The following is a 16,442-nucleotide window of genomic DNA, read 5'->3' on the forward strand; positions in this document are numbered from 1 at the left end:
GCAAGACTTATCCGATAGGAGAAAAATAAAAGACTCCAAGGATATACAAGGCTTATTCGGCTTGTGGATTATTGCATCTGTGGAAGTATTACTAAACGTACGTCCTTATATTCAATTTTATTAGCAGTCATCATTAGTTCATTAATTAACCATTCTATGTAAGCACCTATGCTACTTTCAAGCAGGTGGTAAGCAATCAGAATTATTTTATCACCTTTCGAGTTCCAGTTCTTACTACGGTGCTAGACCATAGCCAAGTCATACTGTATCACACGGCGATTCATGAACCGATGTATCCCAGCTGGGTACCCTGAAACACACGCCTCGCTTGTACCCCAGGCACAAGCAAGACCAACCCACCACTCTCCTATCAAGGGGTGAAAGCTCTAGTTTGGTTTTGGTTAATTGATGAAACCCTAAGTGCTAACCTAGTTTATCAAAGTGATTATGAGATAGGTAGCATTACTCCAAGTGATGAAGCGATGGTGAAGATCATGACGATGGTGATGGCATGGTGATGATCAAATGCTTGAACTTGAAAAGAAGAAAGAGAAAAACAAAAGGCTCAAGGCAAAGGTATAAATAGTAGGAGCCATTTTGTTTCGGTGATCAAGACACTTAGCGAGTGTGATCACATTTAGGTTAGATAGCCGTACTATTAAGAGGGGTGAAACTCGTATTGAAATGTGGTTATCAAAGTGCCACTAGATGCTCTAACTCATTGTATATGCATCTAGGATCTAGTGGAGTGCTAACACCCTTGAAAGTATTTTGTGAAAATATGCTAACACATGTGCACAAGGTGATACACTTGGTGGTTGGCATATTTGAGCAAGGGTTAGAAACTTCACCGGTGGAGTGTCCGCCCGTAGAGTGTGGACAGTCCGATGGTGCCACCGGCGCCCTATATAGAAAAGACAGGGGTTCATAGAGTGACCGGACGCTGGTGGAGCAGTGACCGAACGCTGGGTTCAAAGTTTGGTCAGTAGCAGCAGTGAGCACGCGTCTCGGTCTTGTGACCGGATGCTGGCGCGAAGAGTGATCGGATGCTGGCTAGGTGTGTCTAGTCAGTGCTGACGTATGCTAATGTGAGGCGCACAGAGGAAACATTGAGTGACTGGACGCCGAGTGAGTCCGATCAAGCATGACCGGACGTGTCCGGTCGTGGATCCGCAAATGGATGCTTACTGGAAACGACCGGACGCTGGGGGTCTAGCGTCCGGTCACTTTGCAGCAGCGCATCCGGTCATCACTTGACCGTTGAGATCAGGCGATCGGCATTTGAAGCCGATGACACATGGCAAGCATCAGGCGACTGGACGTTGGGGTCCTACGTCCGGTCGAACTGACCGGAGCATCTGGTCATCTCGAGTTGTGCCTAGTGAAGGGGTACAACGGCTCTATTTCGTGGGGGCTTCTATTTAAACCCCATGGCCGGCTCAAGCTCACTCTCTTGGACATTTTGCATTGACATAACAACCTTGTGAGCTTAGCCAAAGCCCTCCCACTCATCTCCATCATTGTTTCATCATCATTATGAGATTGGGAGAGAATCCAAGTGCATTGCTTGAGTGATTGCATCTAGTGGCACTTGACATTCGTGTTTTGCTGTAGGATTTATTTGTTACTCTTGGTAGTTGCCGCCACCTAGATGGCTTGGAGCAGCGAGGATCGTTGAGCGGAGGTTGGTGATTGTCTCCGGCTCCGATCGTGGTGATTGTGAGATGTCTTGTGCCTTCTCCGGCGGAGAGCTAAAAGGTAACTCTAGTGGATTGCTTGTGTCATTGAGTTACCTCACTTGTGGGTAGGTTCTTGCGATGTCCAATTGTGTGGATGAGGTTCGTGCAACACCTCTTAGCCACCGAACCACCAAGTGTTGGTCGACACAATAGAGACTAGCGTGCCGGCAAGCACGTGAACCTCGGAAGAAAAATTGGTTGTCTCTTGCCCTTTGGTATTCTCTCGGTGATTGATTTAGTATTCATCTTGTGATTGGTTCACTCCTCTACATGATGGTATAATCACCCTACTCACTTATTGATATTCTTGCAAACTAGTTGTGGCAAACTCTTTAGTGTAATTAGAATTGAGAGCTTGCTTTGTTATTTTAAGTTCATAAAGTGGAGCTCTTTAGAGTAGCAAGATTGAGAGCTCTTAGTGAGTAGTAACATTGTAAGTTGTGTGCCTAGTAATCATTGCAACTAGAATTGTTGGATAGGTGGCTTGCAACCCTTGTAGAGCTAGAGCAAGTTTGTATTTCGCTATTTGTCATACTAATCAAATTGCTCTAGTTGATTTGTAGATTTTTTAAATAGACTATTCACCCCCCCTCTAGCCATATTAGGACCTTTCAAGGGGTCCAGGTCGCCATCCAAACTTGGACTCCAAGCCCCCACTCCTAAGTCTTGGACTCTGTGTGGTGCTTAGACCTCCACCATCCCCGCCTCCAATCGGTCGGTCCGGAAAGAACCGGAATCCACTGAAAGCATCTAGGCCCCTAGTTGGGTTTCAGTGATTAATGACAATACGAGATTACTGTGACTAACGTGTGTTTTACAGATGCAATTAAGTTAGGTCATAGTAATGGCAATTGATTGGGCAATCATGGTTGTCATGCCCCTACGATGGAAATTGTTTCGGTTTTCAAAGGATGAATGACAAGGTTAATGATGGACTAGTTCTAAGTGTCGTTTGGAGTTAAAGAGACACTTAGAGTAGTTTAGGACTTTGTTTTTCCTTTGGCCGTACTATTAAGAGGGGTATGGATGGGTAGCTTGACCTAGGTGAGTCTAGTGGGTTAGGTGTGGTGCACACTTATCAAATCTAGCACTAGGTAGCTCTAAAATAGCCCTTAGATCAATTGGAGCAAACTTCATTCACATATGATTGCGAGTTTGAAGTGAATGGAGAGTTAAATATTGACCAGACACTGGTTTCGATGTGACTGGACGCTGGCATAGAGTCCAGTTAGTTCATTTGATCAAGGTAAAGTCATTTGGATGTGACCGGACGCTGAGTGAAATGTGATCGGACGCTGGGTGCCAGAGTTCGGTCAACTCCAGTAAGGTTCTAGAGAGGGAGAATCCTGATCGGACGCTGGGTGCTAGAGTTCGGTCAACTCCAGTAAGGTTCCAGAGAGGGAGAATCCTGATCGGACGTGTCCGAACAGTGCTGACAGGACACTGGTCAGGTTCCGGTTACTGACCAGACGCTGAGCAACAAAGTGACCGGACGCTAGGTTCTAGAGTTTGGTCAACATCAGTAAGGTTCCAAAGAGCAATTTTTGTGACCAGACACTGGTCAGAGTTCGGTCACAACTTCACTACTTGGTTGTGGGGAGAATTGACCGGAGTGTCCGGTCACCCCGCAGTAGCACATAACGGTTCATTTTGAATGAGGGGTTATAAATACTTTCTCTATTCACTCAAGGGATCACTTTTGCTCATTCCAATAGCTGAGAAACACCCTTGAGAGTGCCAAGAAGAGCAAGGTCATAGTGAGGTGATTGAGATTTGAGAATCCAAGAGAGAGGCCTCATTAGTGAAAGTAAGAGTAGCAAAGTGTGCATCCACCCTTCTCATTAGGCTTGTCGTGTTCAAGTGAGAGTTCGTGCTTGTTACTCTTGGTGATCGCCATCACCTAGACAGCTTGGTGGTGATTGGGAGCTTGGTGGTCATCCGACAGAGCTTGTGGGTGATTCACCGTGATGGAGTGTCGAAGAATCAACCCGTAGAGAGCACTTGATCCTTGCGCGGATCAAGGGGGAGCTACACCCTTGCGCTGGTGCTCCAACGAGGACTAGTGGGGAGTGGCGACTCTCTGATACCTCGGCAAAACATTGCCGTGTTCCTCCTTCTCTCTTTACTTTGAGCAATTCAATTCTTGTCTTTACATTCATAGAATTGCCATGTTAGAGTAGGATTAGAACATAGGTTGCAAAACTTTTGTGCGGTAGAACATTAGAAACACTTCTAGGCACAAGGGGTGAAGTGGGCTAAGTGTAGGGTTTAATTATTGCAAAGAAATTTAGAATTATCCCAATTCACCCCCCCCCCCTCTCTTGGGCATCTCGATCCTTTCAATTGGTATCAGAGCCTTGTGCTCACGTATTTAGGCTTAACCGCCTAGAGAAAGATGTCTCACAGGGATAGACCTCCTCCTATCTTTGAGGGGGATAATTTTCCTTATTGAAAAATCTGCATGGAGGCGTATTTAGAAGCTCTAGATGTTGGAATACTTAGAGCCACTTCACAAGAATTCCCAAAACCTCAGGATCACACGCACCTTCAAGGCGATGAAGTGAACTATGAGAAATGGAATGCAAAGGCTCGAAACACCATCTTTAGAGGCCTTTGCAAAGATGTGTTTAACCGGGTGAGGAACCACAAGGACACCCATGCACTATGGTCAGACATTTGTGCGCTCCATGAGGGAACTAAGAGCGAGCATGAGGAACGCTATCATCTCATAATGAAAAAGCTTAATTCTTTTGAGATGCTTCCTAAAGAGAGTGCTAATGAAATGTACTCACGCTTGAATGTTCTTGTAGAGAAAGTCAATGGGCTTGGACTCACTCAAATGCAACCATCCGATGTTGTAAGAAAAATCTTGAGTGTCCTCCCCATTGATAAATATGGGCATATTGTGACCATGCTTCATTAAGGTGATCTTTCCACCGCTACATCAACTCAAATCTTGGGAAAGATCAATGCTCATGAGATGTACATGCACATCAAGCCACAAGATTGCTCATCCTCTACCAAGAAGAAAGACAAAGACTTAGCATTCAAGGCAAGCCAAGAGAAGGGCAAAGCAAGAATTAGTATGAGAGCTCAAGTGATGATGAAGTTGATGATGCAAGTCTTGCTCTCATGGTGAGAAGAACCGCCAAGATGCTAAAGAAGCTCAACAAGAGTGGCATCAAGTTTGATGGCAAGAAAAACAAGTTCTTCACTAGCACTAGAAGGAAGCCAATCTCCGAGATGGATTGCTACAATTATGGAGAACTTGGTCATCTAGCACATCAATGCACCAACCCAAGAAAGACAAGTACAAGAAGAAGAACAAGGGCAAGAAAGATGACTCAAGTGATGAAGATGAAGATGAAAAGAAGAAAAACAAGCCATACAAGAAGAAAGATGGCAAGAAGAAGAACTTCCACAAGAAGAAAAATGGGAAGGCGTACATCATCGGTGATTGGCTCATGGACATTGATTCATCTAGTTGCTCATCCGATGATGATAGTGATAATGAGAAGGTGGCCGCCATTGTGATTGACTCTTCATCATCTTCACCGACACCACCGCCATCATCCTCTACACACCTATGCCTTATAGCCAAGGGTGAACGAAAGGTATCAAATGATGATGATAGTAGTGGTGATGATCATGCTAATAATGATGATAGTGATGATGATGAATTTGAATCACCTTCATATGATGATCTTGTTAAATTGCTAAACCAATATACTAAGATCATTAGAAAGTCAAGAGCTAAGAATGAAAAGCTTGAAATTAAGAATGACTCTCTTTTAGCTAAATGTGACATAGCGGAAAAGGCTAGTGTTGAGCTTAGAGAAGCAAATGATGCTATATCATCCAAACTCAAGGAGCTCAAATCTTCTAAGAAAGAGCTTAAAAAACATGATAAACTTGAGAGGATACATAATGAGCTCATCACTAGCCACAATATGCTAAAAGAAGAATATACAACTCTCAAGATAAATCATGATAATCTTATTATCGCTCAAGAATTTTTATCCAATGAACCACATGATGCTACTAACGATGTTGTTAAGATTGATATAGCTACATCATGTGATGATTTAATTGTTGAGAGCATTGAGCAAGGATCTAGTGGCAAAGGCAAGCAAGTGGTTGAAACCGACAACTATGATGAGTATGTCAAGCTCAAGCATGATAATAAAAAGCTCAAGAAAGATCTTGAAGAGCTCAAAACCACCAACACTATAGTGCTAGAAACTCTTGATCATGATGGTGATTTGATTCTTGAGAATGAGAAGCTCAAAGAAGAGAACAAGAAACTCAAGGAAGAGAAAAATAATGATGCACTCAAGGAAGAGAACAAGAAGCTCAAGTTGGAGAAAGAGCATCTCAAGATTGGATTGAGCAAGTTCATAAGAGGCAAGCATCTTCAAAGTGAGCTACTAATGAACACCATCATGAAGATGGATAGAAGTGGTATTGGGTATTTGGTAAACCAAGAGAAGAAGGCTCAAGCTCAACAACAACAACACAAGTCAAAGGCAAAGCCAAAGAGGTATTTTGAGTGTGGACAAGAAGGCCACTTTGCCCATGAGTGTCAAACTCCACCACCACAACCCTTGCCCAAGCATGCTAGACCCTTTGCTTTCAATGCTCATTACATGCTTAGAAAGGACTCTAGTGGAAAAATGAAAGTTACGTTCTTAGGACCTCCCAACAAGAATATGCCTAAGAAAATTTGGGTTGTAAAGTCACTTGTAGAGAAAGTCAAGGGCCCTCAACAAGTTTGGGTTCCTAAAGCTTGATCTCTTGTGTGTAGGTGAACTACAAGATCGGTGGAAGTCATTGGGTAATTGATAGTGGTTGCACACAACAAATGACCGGTGATCCTTGTATGCTCACCTCACTAGATGAAGAAGTAGATAGACAAGAAAGAATCACATTTGGAGATAATTCAAAGGGCAAGGTTAAAGGATTGGGCAAAGTGGCAATATCAAATGATCATTCAATCTTAAATGTGCTATATGTTGCTTCATTGAGCTTCAACTTGCTATCCATTGGACAATTGTGTGATCTTGGCTTTCAATGCCTATTTACCGAGAAGAAAGTGGTTGTATCCAAGAAAGATGATGATCAAATGATATTCAAGGGATTTAGATACAACAACCTATATCTAGTGGACTTCACCTCTGAAGATCCTAATTTGAAGACTTGCCTATTCACCAAAATAATACTTGGGTGGCTATGGCATAGAAGACTTGCTCATGTTGGGATGAGCTCACCCAAGAAGCTAATGAAGAATGATTTGGTGAGAGGGTTGAAGGATGTGAAGTTTGAGAAGGACAAGCTTTGTAGTGCATGTCAAGCCGACGAACAAGTTGTAAAACAAAAGCTTTCATGTCAACAACAAGAGTACTAGAGCTCCTTCATATGGATTTATTTGGACCAACAACATACAAGAGTTTGGGAGGAAATCTTTATTGTCTTGTGATTGTTGATGACTACTCAAGATACACATGGGTGTTCTTCCTTCATGACAAATCTGAAGTTGCATCATGCTTCAAGAAGTTTGCCAAGAGAGCACAAAATAAGTTTAAAGTGAAGCTCAAGAAGATTAGAAGCGACAATAGGAAATAATTTGACAACACAAACATTGAAGCCTATTGTGATAAAGTTGGGATCAAGCATGAGGTCTCCACAACATATACTCCTCAATAAAATGGTGTAGTTGAGAGAAAGAACCAGACATTGATCACACTAGCAAGAACAATGCTTGATGAGTACAACACTCTATGGGCGGAAGCTATCAACACCGCATGTTATGCATTCAACCACCTATTCCTTCAAAAGTTCCTTGGCAATACACCTTATGAGTTGCTCAATGGAAAGAAGCTGAATGTCTCCTTCTTTAGGGTGTTTGGTTGCAAATGCTATATCTACAAGAAGCGGTAACACCTAGGGAAGTTTCAAAGACGTTGTGATATTGGTTTTCATGTTGGTTACTCATCAAAGTCCAAAGCATATAGAGTATTTAATCATGCCACCGGCTTGGTTGAAGAAATATATGATGTGAAATTTGATGAATCTAATAGCTCCCAAGGAGCATATGAGAATCTTAATAATGTAGGTGATGAACCATTGAGGGAGGCTATGAAGAACATTCTAGTTGGAGACATCAATCCTAATGATGATGAAGATGATGTGCAAGTGATTAATCCACCTTCTTCATCAAATGTGCCACAAGATGGTGATGAAGATGGAAGAGTAGAAAATGAAGACACTCATGTCTCCCATGAGCAAATAGTGACACAAGCACATGATGTTGATGCTCCATAATCTCCCCCTTAAGTGGTTAATAGAAGAAATTTACCTCTACTACAAGCTCATCCACAAGATCTCATCATAAGGAGTCCATCAAAGGGAGTAATGACTCGCTCTCAAAAGCTTGCTTCGTTTATTGAACATCACTCTTTTGTCTCTTGCTTTGAGCTTACTAAGGTAGAAGAAGCTCTTCAAGATCCAGATTGGATAAATGTCATGCATGAAGAGTTGAACAACTTCACTCGCAATGAAGTTTGGACTCTTGAAGAGCGACCACAAGGCGCAAGAGTCATTGGAACAAAGTGGGTGTTCTACAACAAGCAAGATGATCAAGGTGTTATTGTGAGGAACAAGGCAAGACTAGTTGCAAAGGGGTTCTCTCAAGTTGAAGGGTTGGATTTTGGAGAGACCTTTGCACCGGTTGCAAGACTAGAAGCCATTCGTATCCTCCTTGCATATGCATCATATCATGAAATAAAACTATATCAAATGGATGCTAAAAGTGCATTTTTAAATGGCTTTATTAATGAACTAGTCTATGTTGATAAACCTCCCAGGTTTGAAGACCCTAGATATCCTAATCATGTTTATAGGTTGTCCAAGGCGCTACATGGGCTTAAGCAAGCCCCAAGAGCTTGGTATGAGCGTCTTTGGGATTTCCTCATCAAGAAGGGCTTCACCATTGGGAAGGTCGACCCTGTACTATTCACCAAGAAGCTTGATAGATATATCTTCATTTGTCAAGTATATGTTGATGATATCATCTTTGGATCATCAAATGAAGATTCTTGCAAAGAGTTTGGTGAATTGATGTCGAAGGAGTTCGAGATATCAATGATTGGAGAGCTTACATTGTTTCTTGGTTTTCAAGTCAAGCAAATGAGAGAAGTAATTTTCATCTCTCAAGAGAAATATACAAATGATCTTCTCAAGCGATTCAAAATGGATGAATGTAAGCCAATCAAGACACCAATGCCAACTAATGGACATCTCGACCTAGATGAGGGAGGTAACACGGTTGATCAAACTCTCTACCACTCTATGATTGGTAGCTTGTTATATTTAACCGCATCTAGGCCTGATATCATATTTAGTGTGTGTATGTGTGCTAGATTTCAAGCTAATCCTAAGGAAACTTATTTGATTGCTATTAAAAGAATCCTTAGGTATCTTAAGTACACACCAAGCATTGGTCTTTGATATCCCAAAGGAGCTAGATTTGAATTAGTTGGTTATTCCAATTCGGATTCTGCCAATTGCAAAGTTGATAGAAAAAGCGTATCAGGAGGGTGCTATTTGCTTGGTAGATCACTTGTGTCTTGGTCCTCCAAGAAACAAAATAGTGTGGCTTTGTCCACCACCGAAGCGGAATACATTGCCGCAGGTGCTTGTTGTGCACAAATACTTTACATGAAGCAAACTTTGCTAGACTATGGTGTAGTTCTAGAAAAGGTACCTCTTTTGTGTGACAATGAGAGTGTGGTACAACTTGCTAATAATCTGGTTCAACACTCTCGCACCAAGCACATAGATATCCGCCATCACTTTCTTAGAGATCATGTTGCTAAGAATGATATTTCATTAGAAGGTGTAAGGACCGAGGATCAATTGACGGATATCTTCACTAAACTGCTAGATGAGGCAATATTTTGTCGGTTGAAGAATGAGCTCAATGTGCTTGATTTTAGCAACTTCACTAGAAAATGAGCTTGTGTTGTCCCTTGCATTGCATTGTAATATACAACATGTTTACTTTTTGGTAATGCACTTAGGGCTTGTCTAACATGGTTAAGATAACCGCCGAAAAGCGTGTGAAGAAGCTTAACCTTGGATCAAACTTGACAAGCAACTAGAATTACTTTCAAGTATTGCATTGCATATGCATGAATGTTGTTTTGTCGTTTGTCTTCAATCACCATTTTATTGCCTATTTTCTTAAAAAGAATAATAGCCTAAGGCAAAATATTTTGAAAAAAATTGAGGGTTTGAGAGAGGTCACTCATATCAGTCCCAATTGGTGTTTATTTGGATCTTATTGAAGTTGGGACTTGATTGGGAACAAGCAGCGCAGAGGACTTTGAAGATTTGCTGAAAAAGAGTGACCGGACGCTGGACCAGACACTGCTCCCCTGCGTCCGATCAGTTCATAGGAGGTGAACCGTTGCTACTAAGGAGTGACCGAATGCTGGAACAGTGTGCTCCCTATGTCTAGTCAGAAGGTGATCCTATGTCTGGTCAAGCGAAGAAGACGAAGATAGGATTGACCGAACTCTGGCTACGTCTGGTTAGTTGGGATTAGACGCGTCTGGTCATGACTCTAGGGGATTTGGACCTCTCTGGAGTTGACCGAACTCTAGGTGGCAGCATCTGGTCATTGCCACTGGAGCGTTCGATCAATAGTAGTCGTGCGAGATTCCAACTCTTATCTCGTTTCCTTTTCTAATCCGTCGAGGCCACCATAAAATTGGACCGCACCATGACCTAATCTCCATCCCGCAAGCTCATCGTGCCGACATCGCCGCATCTATGCCCTGCTGCACATCTTGTCGCCCTGCTCTAGTGCCCGCGCGCCGCCTCTCATCGCCGCATCCCGTGCCACACTGCGCCTCCTCGCGCCGTGCCACCACCGCATCATGCCACCGTGCCCCGCGACGCTGTGCCCACCAAAGCAGCGCCGCCTGACCGCACTATGCCGCCATGCCCATACACAGGCCTCGCTCCCACGCCACCGTGCTCGAGCCTTGCTCCAGCGCCATCTCCCGTGTCGTCGTGCTGCATTGCCATGCCCGCGCCATCTATGCCCGCGCCTTCCCCACGCCACCATGCCCTACTCTAGTGCCGCCGTCATGCTAGCAACAGCCCGCCCGTGCCCTAGTGCTATCATGCCTTACCTCACCAGCATGTGCCCATGCCCTAGCGCTATTGCCTCACCATGCCTTCACTGTGCCACCACCAGCTACATCTCCACGCCTGATCCTTGCCGCATTGCCGCAACCCTTACCCTAGACGTCTAGTTGCTGACCCGGTGGTTCCTCGTTTCATTCCACTTCTCTTCGGTTCACCGGTTCGTCAGGTAGCAAGCCCTCATTTTTAATTTTGCATCTAATGCTTGCTTCTTAGGGTTTCGTATCTCTAGATGTATATTGAAATTATTCATATATCTGATCTATTCTAACATGCAGCGAGTCGGTGTTTCTGAGGTCACTTTGATAGTTGTCAGTCAACTCGGGGCCAAGCTTGCGAGTACGGATCGAGGCCAACCCTCAGGAGTGTTAGTGGCAGTTATTTCTTATTTGACATAGCAGATCATTCCAGATGGCTTGTGTCAAGAATGTCAAAGGTGGTCCAGGTAATGAGGATCTGAGGCCTCCGCCTCGCTTGCCTACTAATGAGAAAGGCAAGGCGATGAAGAAGCTTGCGACAAAGAAGAGGAAGTATGTAGATGCTGACACAGAGAGAGCAGCAGCAGTTGTAGCCGTTGTAGATCGTGCAGAGAGAGGAGGTGCTAGGAGTAGAGTACAGATTGTAGATCAGCTTTCACAAGCACAGAGGGCAGCTATTGAGCAGGTTGAGCATCATCATGGTAGTCCAGCTGGGACTATCATGCTTGAGGAATGCCATGTTGCTTTGGAGGAGCCTCAGCCTCAGGGGGAGCCATAGCCAGTAGAGTAGGCCGAGTAGGCCGAGGAGATAGAGCCGACATCTTAGCCATAGCTTCGCCGCTCTATTCGTACCCGTACTTAGGTGACACCGAAGGTAGAGACACATCGGAGGGGTTCTCGTCCGCCTCCCAGACCATAGGGTCCGCCTCTAGTGACTCATTTGGATTTAAGGGCCACCACAGCCAAATAGGTGTAGCAGCTCATATTTGTGCAGTTTGAGGAGTGGTTCCCGCCTAGGAGGGATGAGCATGCATCAGAGGGCTTCTATACACCACTGCAGGAGGATTTTTATAAAGCACATCTTAACAGTGGGGCAACATTTAGGTCTCAGAGGGTTTGTTCTATTGAGGCCATTGTAGCAACAGCTGGAGAGCATATTCGTCCTTACCTATCTTACTTGCTAGGGCTGATAGACTTACTCAGATGGATAGACAGATATGTTCCATCTTGGGTCTATGAGTTCTATGCTATACTTTGGATTGACCAGCAGCACAGATTCATTCACTTTGCATTCAGAGGCAGAGATTACAGGTTGATGAGCTTTAGGGTCAGGGAGATTCTCAGGCTTTAGGAGCAACCTGTCCGGCTACTTGAGGTTTGCTATGGTTAGACAATGCCTCCTAGATGCCCTCACGGCGGTCTTGTGCCTCCTATAGATTTGGTCCATCATTGCTTCACAGAGCCTTTCGGCGAGGGGTCGAGCAGGACATCCAGGGATCTTACTTCTACAGCCAGACTACTTGATGCTATTATGAGGAGGACCCTGCTCTCGAGGATGGAATATCATGAGGGCTTGACTCTCATTCAATTATGGCTCCTGAACTCTCTGATGCAGCAGATTGTGTTTGATATTTGGGATCTTATTCTATCAGAGATGGAGGACACTCTTGCAGAGGGGTTTAGAGGTCACAGGCAGCTGCCATATGCTCACTGTATTACATTCTTGATTCACAGGGTAGTTACAATGAGGCCTCCTAAGATGCTGGTAGAATATAGTGGTGCTACTATAGAGTTCCCTGCATGTAACATGACTCAAATGCTTCGCCATAGTGTAGTGAGGACACCTAGCTAGCCATGCCATCGTCTAGAGGTGCCAGAGACTGTAGCCCAGTAGGATGAGACTATCAGGGGCATTGCAGCTATAGAGGAGGAGCAGTTAGATGCTCAGCAGGAGGGTATGGTAGAGAGCGACCCCAGTAATAGCTCAGATGATGACTACCAGGATATCCCTCAGATGCCTCCTCGATGACATGACCATGAGGCAGGTAGCTCCAGTTTAGCTCCACCTGCACCGCAGACAGACCCCGTTCTACTCGCTATACTTGAGTGGATGAGGTAGGATCAAGCTCGCCAGGCCTAGGAGACCGCAGCTACATTTGCACAGTTTTAGACTAGACAGGATGAGTTCCAGCGACAGCAGCAGGCGGTCCAGTAGTAGCAGCAGGCTATACAGCAGTAGCAGTAGGCCATGCATCAGCAGTAGCTTCTCATGCAGCAATAGTTACTTAGATTTATGCAGCATGTAGTTACTGCTATTGGGGCTCCACCGCAACCGCCTTCACCCTAGATCGGCCAACCTACCACCACTTCTATGACTCTAGCTTTACAGCCCAGTGGGCTTTAGAGTCAAGGACAGCCAGCGACACATTTTCCTTCACCTACAGAGCAGGTGTCCTAGTGGTTTGCCTCGTCAGTGCTAGCCCCATAGTTCACACCTCTACAGACAGGCTTCACACTGGCTCAGACTTCCTCGCTACTTGTGCCAGATACCTCAGTCTCTAAGAGCCTTGGTGCGACATTCAGTGAGTTGATAGGGCAGCCTACTCTGCCATATGTACATGTCCCTAGTCCTTCCATAGTTGCCCCTATTACTGGGACTACAGAGATGCTCCCTTCTTCAGTTGCATCATCAGAGCCACCTGCTATAGTCATACCTGTAGAGTCATAGGCCACACCAGTCCCTAATCCGACCTAGACCACTTCAGCGTCGCTTCTAGCTATAGAGGGTCATACAGCTCAGAGCTCAGGATCAGATGATGATGGCACACAATTCCAACTTGCTTCTTGCACCTCAGTGCCCGACTCATCTACTATAGCCCCATCGATCGACCCTTAGGTTTTGGTGTTTGACGCCAAAGGGGAAGAGGAATCGAGTATGTTAGACTTAGGGGGAGTGACATATTTAGGGGGAGCTTATCTATTATATTTGGCTTTTTATGTGTGATACTCTATTATGCATTCATGTGTTTACTTTCATGCATCGAATTATATTTATGTGATAGTAATATCTACGTGATCGTGATATTTATGTGATATGTGACATGTGTGCTCTCTACTTTGAATTATTTATATGTCATATCACTTGTGTTATGCTCATTTGCTTTGCTTCCGCGTTTTACTCCGATGCAAATAAGCTTTATTACTTCTACTCATGCTTATTTCATATCTATTGAGTACATCATGTTGGCTTGGGTCATATAAGCTTGCCTAACTCTTTTGTTCTTATTGTCAAAAGCTTATATGAACCAAGCATGTTGAAAACCTCATCTCTTTTACATACTCGAGGTTGTATTGTCATCAATCACCAAAAAGGGGGAGATTAAAAGCATCTAGGCCCCTAGTTGGGTTTCAGTGATTAATGATAATACGAGATTACTGCGACTAACATGTGTTTTGCAGATGCAATTAAGTTAGGTCATGGTAATGGCAATTGATTGGGCAATCATGGTTGCCATGCCCCTACAATGGAAATCGTTTTGGTTTTCAAAGGATGGATGACAAGGTTAAGGATGGACTAGTTCAAAGTGTCGTTTGGAGTTGAAAAGACACTTAGAGTAGTTTAGGACTTTATTTTTCCTTTGGCCATACTATTAAGGGGGTATGGATGGGTAGCTTAACCTAGGTGAGTCTAGTGGATTAGGTGTGGTGCACACTTGTCAAATCTAGCACTAGGTAACTCCAAAATAGCCCTTAGATCAATCAGAGCAAACTTCATTCACATATGATTGCGAGTTGAAAGTGAATGGAGGGTCAAATGTTGACCGGACGCTGGTTCCAGTGTGACCGAACGCTGGCGTAGAGTCCGGTCAGTTCATTTGATCAAGGTAAAGTCATCTGGATGCGACCGGACGCTGAGTGAAATGTGACCGGACGCTGGGTGTCAGAGTCTGGTCAACTCCAGTAAGGTTCCAGAGAGGGAGAATCCTGATCGGACGTGTCCGATCAGTGCTAACCAGACACTGGTCAGGTTCCGGCTACTGACCGGATGCTGAGCAGCAAAGTGACCGGACACTGGGTTACAGAGTTCGGTCAACATCAGTAAGGTTCTAGAGAGCAGTTTTTATGACCGAACGCGTCCAGTCATAGTTCGGTCACAACTTAACTGCTTGGTTGCGGGGAGAACTGACCGGAGCGTCCGGTCACCCCGCAGTGGCACATAACGGTTCGTTTTGAATGATGGGTTATAAATACTTCCTCTATTCACTCAAGGGATCACTTTTGCTCATTCCAACAGCCGAGAAACACCCTTGAGAGTGCCAAGAAGAGCAAGGTCATAGTGAGGTGATTGAGATTTGAGAATCCAAGAGAGGCCTTATTAGTGAAAGCAAGAGTAGCAAAGTGTGCATCCACCCTTCTCATTATGCTTGTCGTGGTCAAGTGAGAGTTCGTGCTTGTTACTCTTGGTGATCGCCATCACCTAGATGGCTTGGTGGTGATTGGGAGCTTGGTGATCATCCGGCAGAGCTTGTGGATGACCCAACTCAAGTTGTGAGTGGTTGTGGGTGATTCACCACGACGGAGTATCGAAGAATCAACCTGTAGAGAGCACTTGATCCTTACGCGCATCAAGGAGGAGCTACACCCTTGCGCGGGTGCTCCAACGAGGACTAGTGGGGAGTGGCGACTCTCTGATACCTTGGCAAAACATCGCCGCGTTCCTCCTTCTCTCTTTACTTTGAGCATTTACTTTAAGCAATTCAATTCTTATCTTTACATTTATAGAATTGCCATGCTAGAGTAGGATTGGAACATAGGTTGCAAAACTTTTGTACGGTAGAACATTAGAAACACTTCTAGGCACAAGGGGTGAAGTGGGCTAAGTGTATGGTTTAATTATTGTAAAGAAATTTAGAATTAGCCCAATTCATCCCATCTTGGCCATCTTGATCCTTTCACCCACGACAAGAGAGCAACGAGCCTTCCCGCTCCCATAAGCAAGTATGTGCTCAGGATAATAAGTCTGTGACCTGACTACCATCCACCGCAACAGACGGTCCTTAATCGACACATGAGGAATAAGTGCAATCCGAGCCTCGCTCGAATGCCTAACCAAGTCCAGATCCAAAGTACCATTCATATATATTCCATGCAATTGTAATATAATAATAACAATAATATCTTTCATATCTCTCGCGAGTGACAAGTAATCACTCGACTTCTACCAGGTCCTATAGCATAGCAATCTATACGATTCTGACATACTAATAGAACTCATAGGATAGTAATATATATATGCAAGTGGTTTTCATTCAACTCCTTAAAACTTAATGCACAAGCATAAGATAAAGTGCAGAATAATAGGGGTTATGCACCGGCGCTTGCTTGGGTAAGATATAACCAAAAGTTAGCATTCCATCATGGTGGCACGATCATCAAGGCACCATCTTTTCTGCTACCTCGGTCGACTCCATGATCCATCGTTGTTCCTATTATGATATACGTGGATGCAACGCAG

The sequence above is a fragment of the Miscanthus floridulus genome, chromosome 6 (assembly GCF_019320115.1).
Source record: "Miscanthus floridulus cultivar M001 chromosome 6, ASM1932011v1, whole genome shotgun sequence".
In the NCBI taxonomy this organism is placed as follows: Eukaryota; Viridiplantae; Streptophyta; class Magnoliopsida; order Poales; family Poaceae; genus Miscanthus; species Miscanthus floridulus.